An 11,888-nucleotide genomic window follows, 5' to 3' on the forward strand; every position below is an offset into this window, starting at 1 on the left:
TCAAGTGGTTTGGGATTAGATCCATAAGAGATATTACTTACCACATAAATCCTATGATGTGTGCTTGCTTGTGTCAATCAGCAAGCCTATCCCTAAACACCTATACAAAGTAGACACTTGTGTAGCTTTGACCTGGATTTTTTTTTAAACATGACCATGAATTTTATATTTAAACAGGTTTGTTGTAAATCTCATTTATGTAATGACATGTAATGCAATCACCACATCTATTAATAACAATTTAACCCAGAATCAGTTGCTGTCTTTAATCAGCAAAAGCAATGTACTTTTATCTTTGAAATGAAAATATGCAAATTACTGTATGGTTTGATTTAGCCATTTCTTATTAAAATGTTTATAGAATATAAGTAAAACATTGTTAAAGTACTCCAAGGTTGCAGATTTCACAACTTGAATGACACAGCTTTGAGTCAAAATGATTTTCATTTGAATCACAATGCAGTATATGATTAAAGACAAAGATCACATGGCTAAAAATCTTGCCCTTTTATGGTCTTAAACTATGTAGTGCATTTCATCCACTAAATTTATCATTTTGGGCAAAAAACTAAAACAAACAAAAAGATTAAGATTGTTTATATTCCAGTTTATTTGTGTAAAAAAAAATAGTTTTGGCTTTGTTTAAAAACGATTTGAAATGACTGAGCACACGATTAGGAATGGCACAGAATAATCATCATAACAAACTTTATTATGGCACAACAGATACAAAGTGGCCAAGTTATTAAGCAACATATTTTAGACAGTCTCAACTTTATCTTTAAACAATGCAAATACACAAATGAAGTTGTTTGGAATGCAAACGTTAACATCACAGAACAGGCACTCTAAACAGTCTGATAAAGACTGTATTGCTCTTAGATGTCTTGTGTTCTTCGTATTTTTGGCATGAGGTTAATTATAATATATAACATTAATTAAATACATCATATTTTTTTGTTAAATTAGGGGAACCCATGCTGCGATTTCTTCTGCTTGAAAGATGTGGAGTTGTCGTCAATACTAGACAGCTTAATCTCAAAAAACATCAAATGGCTTGAGTCTCCTGTTTCTCACACTTATCTCCTGAGACAAAAACTCTAATACTTTCACGATGATCTTCTTTAATGTTTTGGAAGAGATCTCAACAACATCCCACACTGCTTAAATCTTTCTCCTTAGTTAGAGACTCTGGATCTCTCACGTTTGTCTTTGTTAATTCTCATTTTGGACTCCTTACTCTCAGAATTTTCTCATGTCTCAATTTTGGAAGTTGACACACTATTGATAATAAAATATACAAGAAAGAGAAATATATGAGAATCACAACTGAGCTCTCCAGAGTCTCTGAGCATAGAAAGAGCAACCTCTGAGCAATAAAGGTGCTTAAGCGATGCCATAGAACAGGGATTCCCAAAGTGTGGTGCGCGAGCTACCACCAGGGGATGCGCGAGAGGAAAAATGTAATGGCGGTCTGTTTTTTTTTTAATGGGATTCTTCCATACAGTAAAAAAAAACATGAACAGTAAACATTTTCTTTGTAATCGCTTTTATTTTAAATAAAAACTATAATTTATTAGTTTTCGATGGAAACTTAGAAGACAGATGCTGTCTTCAACGCACTGTTCTTATTTTATGTACTGCAGGCTATGCGTGCCAACTCGTTTCATTCATTCCATAATATATATTATAAATATGCTTAACTGGCTGAAATCAGAGAAACTGTCAAGTCGGACATCTTATGATAAAGTTGTTAGTCAGGAGGAGAGGGGCCAAGAGAGAGTGGGGATTTGGAAGCAACAGAGACGAAGAGAATAGAGAAACAAAATGAGCAAATAAAAAATCTCGAGGAAATCTCTCTCTCGCCGCAGACTGAGCGACTTTTGCGCTGCACTCGAAAAGTTCCAGATGCATCCTCTTTCATTTTATTTTATGTTTGAGCCTTGCAAATTAATTATGTTGTGGATCGTGTGTTGGCTAATTTTATTGTTGCACTTGAAAAGTTTCAGATTGATCCTCGTTTTTATTAATTTCATATATTTCGGAGGTTATTATCTTTAATGATGTGGATCGTTTGTAACTTCATTGCAATTTAATTCAATGTACTGTCGTTCTAATTTCCATAACCGTTATGTTATAGTGGTTCTCAACCTTTTTTTCCACTGGGCCGCAACTATGGTCCAAGTCCAAGTGCAAGCGGATTGCACAGGTTCGAGTAGCAATGGGCTTCTTCACACTGCCTCCACATGTGCAATTGTGCTTTAGAAGCCTACTGACCACGCGCACCTGTCCGTGCGGTCATAAACAATGGGAGGTACGCGTTCGTCCTCTCAGAGCCTCCGCACACACTCTCCCATGACGATGGTATTTCTTAAGTAAATGTTTAAATTAATGTAAAAATAATAATAATTGTAAAACTGAAAAAAAAAAAATTGTGTTCAGCATGGTGGGACCCATTTGAATTCGTTAGGTGTTAAAGGTTATATCATCATGAAGCCCCTTTATTTTTAAGAGTGTAATGGAGTCTTGAATAAGATTTAGTAGTAAAGAGATCATTCTCAGTTTTGACCCTTTCTCTGAAATATTTCTCATGTCTCAACTGTGTCTACTTTTATTTCTCCTAAGGAATTTTATGAGTAACACCTGAAACTCAACTGATACAATGAAAGAGAAATGAGAATCATAACAAATACTAACAAACTTAGAAAGAGCTAACTCTATACAATAAAATATTCCTGTAGTGGAGTCTAGAAAGAGACTGCAGCAAGTCAGTAAACGAGAATCTATTTCTTTCACCGCATTCTCCTAAGGACTTTTAGGAGAAACATGTAAAATGCTTAGGAAGAGCAAACTTCCTTAATGTTTCCTTTGGGAGGTCCTGATCCTTCCGTAGCTCCTCCGTGGGACTCGAGACCAGTGTGTGGCACAGTTGTTGCTCATTAACATTTGCGTCACCGGCTTCACCCTGCTAGATTTATTTGTATGTCTTGACTTGATTGCATCTAAATGGTTGCATATACGTGTTCCATAAATTTAAATTTAAAAAATGCCACTCTTAAAAAAGTTTGAAACCCACTGATCTACACAATATCAGGCCAGTGGTTTTAATGTTTTGGCTTTCACAAGATTATAGGTTTAGAAATAGCATTCTTCCATTCATTAAATATATCATGAAGAACATTGATAACACTGTCTCCAATTTAATGAAAAGAGACAGTTATTTCTCTAGATTTCTTTAATATTCGACAGTAACTGTCTGGTTCACATGTTTGGAACCACATGAGAATAAAAGGAAATGATCCACTCGCAAGCCTCTGCTCATCATGACAGTACCTGAATCAGTGAGCTGCGTCTTGGGCCGATGACATCACTTCCAGGGAGGCATGTTGTATACACCCCTGTCCCTTGACTCCACCCCCACGTCAAAACAGTGCCACAAAGTGAGACACGCAAAAAAATGAAGCGCAAAGGGAAAAGGTATCTCAGGCTCCAACTAGACTGACACGCAAAATAAAACCAGCGCTGCAAATAAATTCGTAGATATGGTTGGGGAAAATATTTATTGCAAAATCATTGTTTTCACACTGTTTCATTTATGTTTTGCAATTCTTGATTTTTGTTTTCAACACTTCACTTTTTTCCTCCCAATTTTTTATTTTTGTTTGCAAAAAGCAAAATTATTTTACTCAACATTTTAATTTTCTTTTGCAATTTTACTACTAAATACTACAATGTACACAAAAATCAATGCTAAAACCTATGGAGTCAAAATAATGGCATATATATATATATACACACACATACATACATATATATATATATATATATATATATATATATATATATATATATATATATATATATATATATATATATATATATATATATATATATATATATATATGGCATTATTTTGACTCCATAGGTTTTAGCATTGATTTTTGTGTACATTGTAGTATTTATTCCACAACACTAGACCATTATGCCATTATGAAGGCTGAAAGAAATCTGGAGAAATAATTCTCTCTTTTCGTTAAATGGGAGACTGGTTGAGTGGTTATCAATGTTCTTCATAATATCTTTAATGAATGAAAGATTGTTAATTCTAAACCTATAATCTTGTGAAAGCAAAAACATTAAAACCACTGGCCTAATATTGTGTAGATCAGTGGCCTTTTTTCTATTTTAATTTATGGAACACATACAGGTATATGCAACCATTTACATGAAATCAAGTCAAGACATAAAAATAAATATAGCAGGGTGAAGCCGGTGACGCAAATGTTAATGAGCAACAACTGTGCCATTTTGCAAAACGTAATTTTTTTACGTATATATATGGCATTATTTTGACTCCATAGTAAACGTTTCCTGCTTTTACAGTTACAGTAACTGGCAGAACCTTGCAAATAGCTTGTGCAGCCACTTCAAGACCAGCAGAGGTCAGTATAACATACAATATTTATTTAAAAACGTCTGCTCTATGTGTTTCCTCTTTCTTAATGTGATTTATCTCTTTGATAATGTTTCTCTATTCTTCATTTCTGAATTTAATATAAGCTTGGCAGAAACAAGACAACCAAAGAATACATAAATGAGCTTCCTTTATCAGCAAACCCAGCTGGTTCCACTACACAGAGCTGTAAGAACATTGTGAACAAAAATTGATGGGAAACATAGAACCTTGTGAATGATGTTTTTGTATAGAAATGCATTGTGTTTATACAAATGTAGAGTTTTTCTGCTCTCTATATAGACTTTGAAACACTGTCAAATCATGACACTTGATTTGATAGAGGGAGAAGGAGGACAGAGAACGAAAGAACAGGAAAAAGATCTACTTTAGTCTCACTGATATATATATATATATATATATATATATATATATATATATGTGTGTGTGTGTGTGTGTGTGTGTGTGTGTGTGTGTGTGTGTTTGTGTGTGTGTGTGTATATATATATATATATATATATATACACACATATAGAGTACTATTAATGCAGTGAATTAGCTCTGTTTTCAAACACAGAAAAAAGAAAATGGATTAATTGTGAATTAGCAATACTATTAATTTAATCATGTTACTGTAGTTATCTTGTCCTTGAACAAACAGTTCAACAGCAGGCCAGTGTCTGTCAAAATAACTGTTGTGCTGATTGAATAAGGTGTTAGAGTAATAAATCACTTCACTCACCACTTGCCAATCTATAAATACATGGAAGGCCACTCATTTGTCTGAAACAAACTTAGTCAGCACTTCAAGCACATAGTCAACGGTCTTGTACAGGTTACTGTCCAGAAGCAAAATGACAGACGGCCACCTCACTGTTTCATAGAGACATCTCTGAAGCGTTGGGCATTTAGTGGACAGATTATCCCAATTACTTGCCAAAGTAAATCACCAGCTATATTTAGCCTCATATACATGACACAATCAGTCTCAGGGAACTATGATGAAATCAAAATGAACAGAATGATATTCAGATGTGTTGCCAGGAAAATGACATATATGCAATATCTGATATTTCTTTGGAAGGCATAGCTAAATGTTATCCAAGTTAAACTGTTGTTTGCCCTTCTTATACATTATACATTTAAAAAACATAATATAATATGGAATAAATGGTCAAATGATATTGGTTAATTGCTGCATGCTCATTTAATCATCATCATTTCATAATCATTTTATAAAATTGAGATTACCGTTATCTTACAATGAAAGTTAATATTTAAAACAATAATTTAAATCAATACTATCTATCTATCTATCTATCTATCTATCTATCTATCTATCTATCTATCTATCTATCTATCTGTCTGTCTGTCTGTCTGTCTGTCTGTTAACAAGATACTGTAGAAATTTAATGTAAGCATTTTATCAGTAATTAAGCATCAAATAAATAATATAATAAGAATAAATAATAAAGTGGCTGAATTCTTATAATGTAAATTACATTTTAATGTAATTACTAAATTCATTTTAAGATTTTTGCCGGCAGTTTTATTTTAATTTTCATGTATGCTTATGGCCAACGGAAATTACAAGAAGGTGGATGCACAGTATAAGTGGTAGTTACATAAGAATTGAACTAAGGAAACTGTTGACAGAATATGCTTCCATTAATATCATGACCCTGTCAGTGAAAATATGTGTGTGTGAGTATATCTTTCAAAGATGAATGTCATTTAATGTCGGGTTTAGTCAGGTGGCAACAAAGGGGGTAGCCTTCAGTCAACATATTCTTTAGAAGATATTTTTATTGGTTTCAGTATTGCATGAATAAGGTCCCTGGTGTTTTCATGTATGTTTCTGGTGCTATACAATGTCAACGTGTTAGCTAATAATTGAAGTTTACTGTTTGCAATCCTACCCATGTGTCTTTTTAAGCCTCTAGTATATTGAAGAGCAGGTGCACAGTTAAATGAGCCCCATTATCTGATCAGTAGCTAGTGTGTGCAAATGCCATTTAGGTCTGGGGTCAGCTGCCGCATGACCAGCTATGCAAGTATGGAAAGAAGGTGGCATCTCCTAGTGCTCTATATTCAGTAACAGGCTTTTTCAGAACCACATTCAGTGCTCTCCAGGTTTCCAGGAACATAAAATGAGGTTCTAGAGCAAATCATAGGTTGCGTCATGACAAACAGCATCATTCGCTTTTGTTATTCATGGAAAGTTCTGGGCATCCAAAAGGGTGGATGCTTTGACTGACATTTTCCCAGAAGACACACTGCTGATGGAAATGATTCAGGCTGTTAATACTAAATGTAATTTAAGGCATTATAATTATCTCCAATAATAAATACACTGAATGAAGTCTATGCGTTTAACACAGTAGGATGACTGGCAGGTTGAACTGACATGCTAGTGTGTTTCATAACATGTTGGCTGAATGGAGGTTATGGAAATAAAAATTGTAATTTGAAATTAAACAAAAATTGAAAGGCTTGAAATTAAACAAAAATAAAACAAAAAAAAATCCTATTTGAGGTCCTGGACCACAAAACCAAGTCAAGTCAAGTCACCTTTATTTATATAGCACTTTTTAAAATACAGATTGTGTCAAAGCAAATGAACAGCATTAAATAGGAACATAGTATGTCAAGGATGCAAAAAGGCAGTTCATCATTGAATTCAGTGATGTCATCATCCAACTCAGTTAGGTTTAAATAGTATCTGTGCATTAAACTCAACGATATTGCTGGAAATTAAGTGTCCCCTACTAAGCAAGCCATAGGCAATAGCAGCAAGGAACCAAAACTTCATCGATGACAGAATGGAGAAAAAACCTTGGGAGAAACCAGGCTCAGTTGGAGGGCCAGTTCTCCTCTGACCAGACAAAACCAGCAGTTCAATTCCAGCCTGCAGCAAAGTCAGATTGTGCAGAAGTATCATCTGTTTCCTGTGGTCTTGTCCTGGTGGTCATCTGAGACAAGGTCTTGACTGTGGATCTGTCTCTCAGGCTCATCTAGTTGTCCTGGTCTCCGCTGACATTCAGGGCTGTAGAGGTCCTCTCTAGGTGCTGATCCACCATCTGGACTGGATACGTACTGGATCCGGGTGACTGCAGTGACCCTCTGATCTTGATACACACTGGATCTGGGGGCTACGGTGACCTCGGAATAAGAGAGAAACAGACTAACATTAGCATAGATGCCATTCTTCTAACGATGTAGCAAGTACATTGTGTGTTATTGGAAGTGTTCCCGGTTCCGGTTTTCCTAATTAATGCAGAATAAAAATCTGATTTTGAGAAAGTTGCGGACGTGGAGGACAATTTTTTTAAATTGAGATTTATACATTGTCTGAAAGCTGAATAAATATGCTTTCCATTTCCATCTGAGCTACAATTATTTGAAATCTGGAATCTGAGGGTGCATACAACTCTATTTTCTATTGAGAAAAATTGCCTTTAAAGTAGTCCAAATTAAGTCCTTAGCAATGCATACTAAACAAAAATTAGGTTTTGGTATATTTACGGTATTGAATTTACAAAATATCTTAATGGAACATGATCTGTACTTAACATCCTAATGATTTTTGGCATAAAAGAAAAATCATTAATGTTGAAGTATTGTTGGTTATTGCTAAACAAATACCCATGTGACTTGAGACTTGAGGTTTTGTGTGTGTTGGTATTATATAATTAATATTACCATTTGAGTAATTTAATAAATGGGCTTGTTTTGGGTAGTGCACTTAAATTTCATTGTATGTGTATCATGCAATGACAATACAGGAAATTGAATAAAATCAAATCTTATCAGATATACAATATAATATATATACAGCTGAACAGCACCTGTTTTGTTCCTGAATGATTCAGTGTTTTTGAACAAATCAGTTGAGTGAATGATTAAATAAGTTGTAAGTCAGTCACTGGTTTAGTTTTTGAAAGAACTGGTTGAATGAATGATCTAATTATCAGTGACTTCTCATTTTTTGAAGAAATCAGTTGAGTGAAAGTTTTAGTCTCTCAAACTTACTTACACTAGGCAAAAACATGTGAAAAGAGTAATATGTTAGATGTTAGATATGTGATACTTATATTTGACCTGAATTTGAAGTCAATATCCGTACTTTTTTCAGCCAGAAGTTGTATATTACTGAATAATTGTTGTGGCATTCCTTTCATGTGGATGTTTGCTCTTTGTGGTGTGTGTTGGATCATTGCAGGTGACGTGTGGTAGTAAAATATAGAAGCATCTTGATTTATTGAGGTGTCAGTGTCAGCACACTGCTATAACTATCGTTGCCATCCTGGGCAGCTGTATTAAATAAGAGGGGGCTTTCTGGGGATTTGTGGAGGTACAGAAGGTTTGAGTTCCATGAGCACACTGCCTAATCACGCACCTAATGGCCTTTTATTGCTCAGTCAGGGACACAGGCAAAGAAACAGGTAGTTGTAGTGCTTGGGGTTATTGAAAGAAACGGAGAATTCTTTGAAACTGAGATTTTCAATCGTAGAGGTTGTCAGATCCAGATCCAGCAATCAGCTGAAACAGTCAGATTCAGTCAGTCGAATTCTAATCTCACATTTAGCATTTTCTTAAGCATTTCCGTGGTGTCTGCTTACATATCATAACAGTCTAATTTCCATATAAATTAAAAGACACTTCTACTTCACATAAAATACAACTTGTTTTAACCTACTGTATGAGCTAGTGTGTGTGTGTGCTTTTGGGTGCAGATATTCCTGTCCCAGATATGTGGAGCTTGTGTCAACGTGTCATTCTTCAGTCGGTTGTGATTGTTGTGTCTGTTGAAGATGTGTCAGTAACAGCACTTCACTTACCGCTGGGACAGGGGCCATCCCACAGTCACGGTCAAACAACGGCTTGTCTTTCAGTCTCTGTTCATTCAACTCTGTTCTATAAGTGTCCCACTCATTAAAACTGGAAGACTCGGGTGTTGCTTTGTTACTAGGAACCAGTTTTGGGAAGCTGCTTTGAAACTGTAGTTTACAGTTTAAGGTAAAAGCTAATCATAATTCTAAACAGCCGAAACATTAAAATCACTGACAGGTGAAGTGAATTTCATGTATTATATTGTAACAATGGTACCTAGAGGTGGGATACAGTTCATTAGAAGGCAAGTGAACAGTTGGTTCTTGAATTTAATATGTTGGAAGCAGGAAAAAACTGACTTTGTGACTTTGAAAAGGGAAAAATAATGATGGCTGGATGACTGAGTCAGAGCATCTTCAAAAAGGCAAGTCTTGTTTGGTGTTACTGGTATGCAGTGGTTAGTACCAAAAGTGGTGCAAGGAAGGACAACCAATCAAGGGCGACCAAGGCTCGCTGATGTAGTCAGGTCAAGTCACCTTTATTTATATAGTGCTTTAAACTAAATACATTGCATCAAAGTAACTGAACAACTTTTATTAGGAAAACAGTGTGTCAATAATGCAAAATGATAGTTGAAGGCAGTTCATCATTGAATTCATGTGATGTCATCTCTGTTCAGTTAAATAGTGTCTGTGCATTTATTTGCAATCAAGTCAATGATATCGCTGTAGATGAAGTGACCCCAACGAAGCAAGCCAGAGGTGATAGCGGCAAGGAACCAAAACTCCATCGATGACAGAATGGAGAAAAAACCTTGGGAGAAACCAGGCTCGGTTGGGGGGCCAGTTCTTCTTTGACCAGACGAAACCAGTAGTTTAATTCCAGGCTGCAGCAAAGTCAGATTGTGCATAATAATCATCTGTTTCCTGTGGTCTTGTCCTGGTGGTCCTCTGAGACAAGGTCTTTACAGGGGATCTGTATCTAGGGCTCTAGTTGTCCTGGTCTCCGCTGTCTTTCAGGGCAGTAGAGGTCCTTTCTAGGTGCTGATCCACCATCTGGACTGGATACGTACTGGATCTGGGTGACTGCAGTGACCCTCTGATCTGGATACAGATTGGATCTGGTGGCTGCGGAGACCTCGGAATAAGAGAGAAACAGAATAATATTAGCGTAGATGCCATTCTTCTAATATTGTAGCAAGTACATAGGGCGTTATGGGAAGTGATCCCGGTTCCAGTTTACCTAATTAATGCAGCCTAAAAATCCTTTAACGATTTGGATATTAAAAGCATATTAGTATATCATTGTGTAGGCCAAGTTAAAGAGATGGGTCTTTAATCTAGATTTAAACTGCAAGAGTGTGTCTGCCTCCCGAACAATGTTAGGTAGGTTATTCCAGAGTTTAGGTGCCAAATAGGAAAAGGATCTGCTGCCCGCAGTTGGTTTTGAGAACGTAGTGGATGTAGAGGATTATAATGTAAAAGGAGCTCATTCAAATACTGAGGTGTTAAACCATTCAGGGCTTTATAAGTAATAAGCAATATTTTAAAATCTATGATGTTTGATATGGAGCCAGTGCAGTGTTGACAGAACTGGGCTAATATGGTCATACTTCCTGGTTCTAGTAAGAACTCTTGCTGCTGCATTTTGGACTAGCTGTAGTTTATTTACTAAGCGTGCAGAACAACCACCCAATAAAGCATTACAATAGTCTAACCTTGAGGTCATAAATGCATGGATTAACATTTCTGCATTTGACATTGAAGAGCATAGGCCGTAATGTAGATATATTCTTGAGATGGAAATTTGCAATTTTACTAATGCTAGAAATGTGGCTTTCTAAGGAAAGATTGCGATCAAGTAGCACACCTAGGTTCCTAACTGATGGCGAAGAATTGACAGAGCAACCATCAAGTCTTAGACAGTGTTCTAGGTTATTACAAGCAGAGTTTTTAGGTCCTATAATTAACACCTCTGTTTTTTCAGAATTTAGCAGAAAGAAATTACTCGTCAATCAGTTTTTTATATCGACTATGCATTCCATTATTTTTTCAAATTAGTATGTTTCACCGGGCCGAAGAAATATAGAGCTGAGTATCATCAGCATAACAGTGAAAGCTAACACCATGTTTCCTGAGTAGATCTCCCAAGGGTAACATATAAAGCGTGAAGAGTAGCGGCCCTAGTACTGAGCCTTGAGGTACTCCATACTGCACTTGTGATCGATATGATACATCTTCATTCACTGCTAAGAACTGATGGCGGTCATATAAGTACAATTTAAACCATGCTAATGCACTTGCATTAATGCCAACAAAGTGTTCAAGTCAAAGTGTGAATCTCCCCCACATTTTTGAATGTGTTGTTTTTCCAATCCTTTCCAGGGTGCGGTTATCTCTATTGATATTGGCTTTAAAGGCCTTTGGAGGTGTTTTGAGTTAATTAGCTGATTAGAGTGTGGCACCAGGTGTCTTCAATATTGAACCTTTTCTCAATATTCTTATTTCTTGAGATACTGAATTTGGGATTTTCCTTAGTTGTCAGTTATAATTATCAAAATTAAAATAAATAAACATTTGAAATATATCAGTCTGTGTGTAAT

This window comes from Carassius auratus, chromosome 21 (genome assembly GCF_003368295.1).
Source record: "Carassius auratus strain Wakin chromosome 21, ASM336829v1, whole genome shotgun sequence".
Taxonomy (NCBI): Eukaryota; Metazoa; Chordata; class Actinopteri; order Cypriniformes; family Cyprinidae; genus Carassius; species Carassius auratus.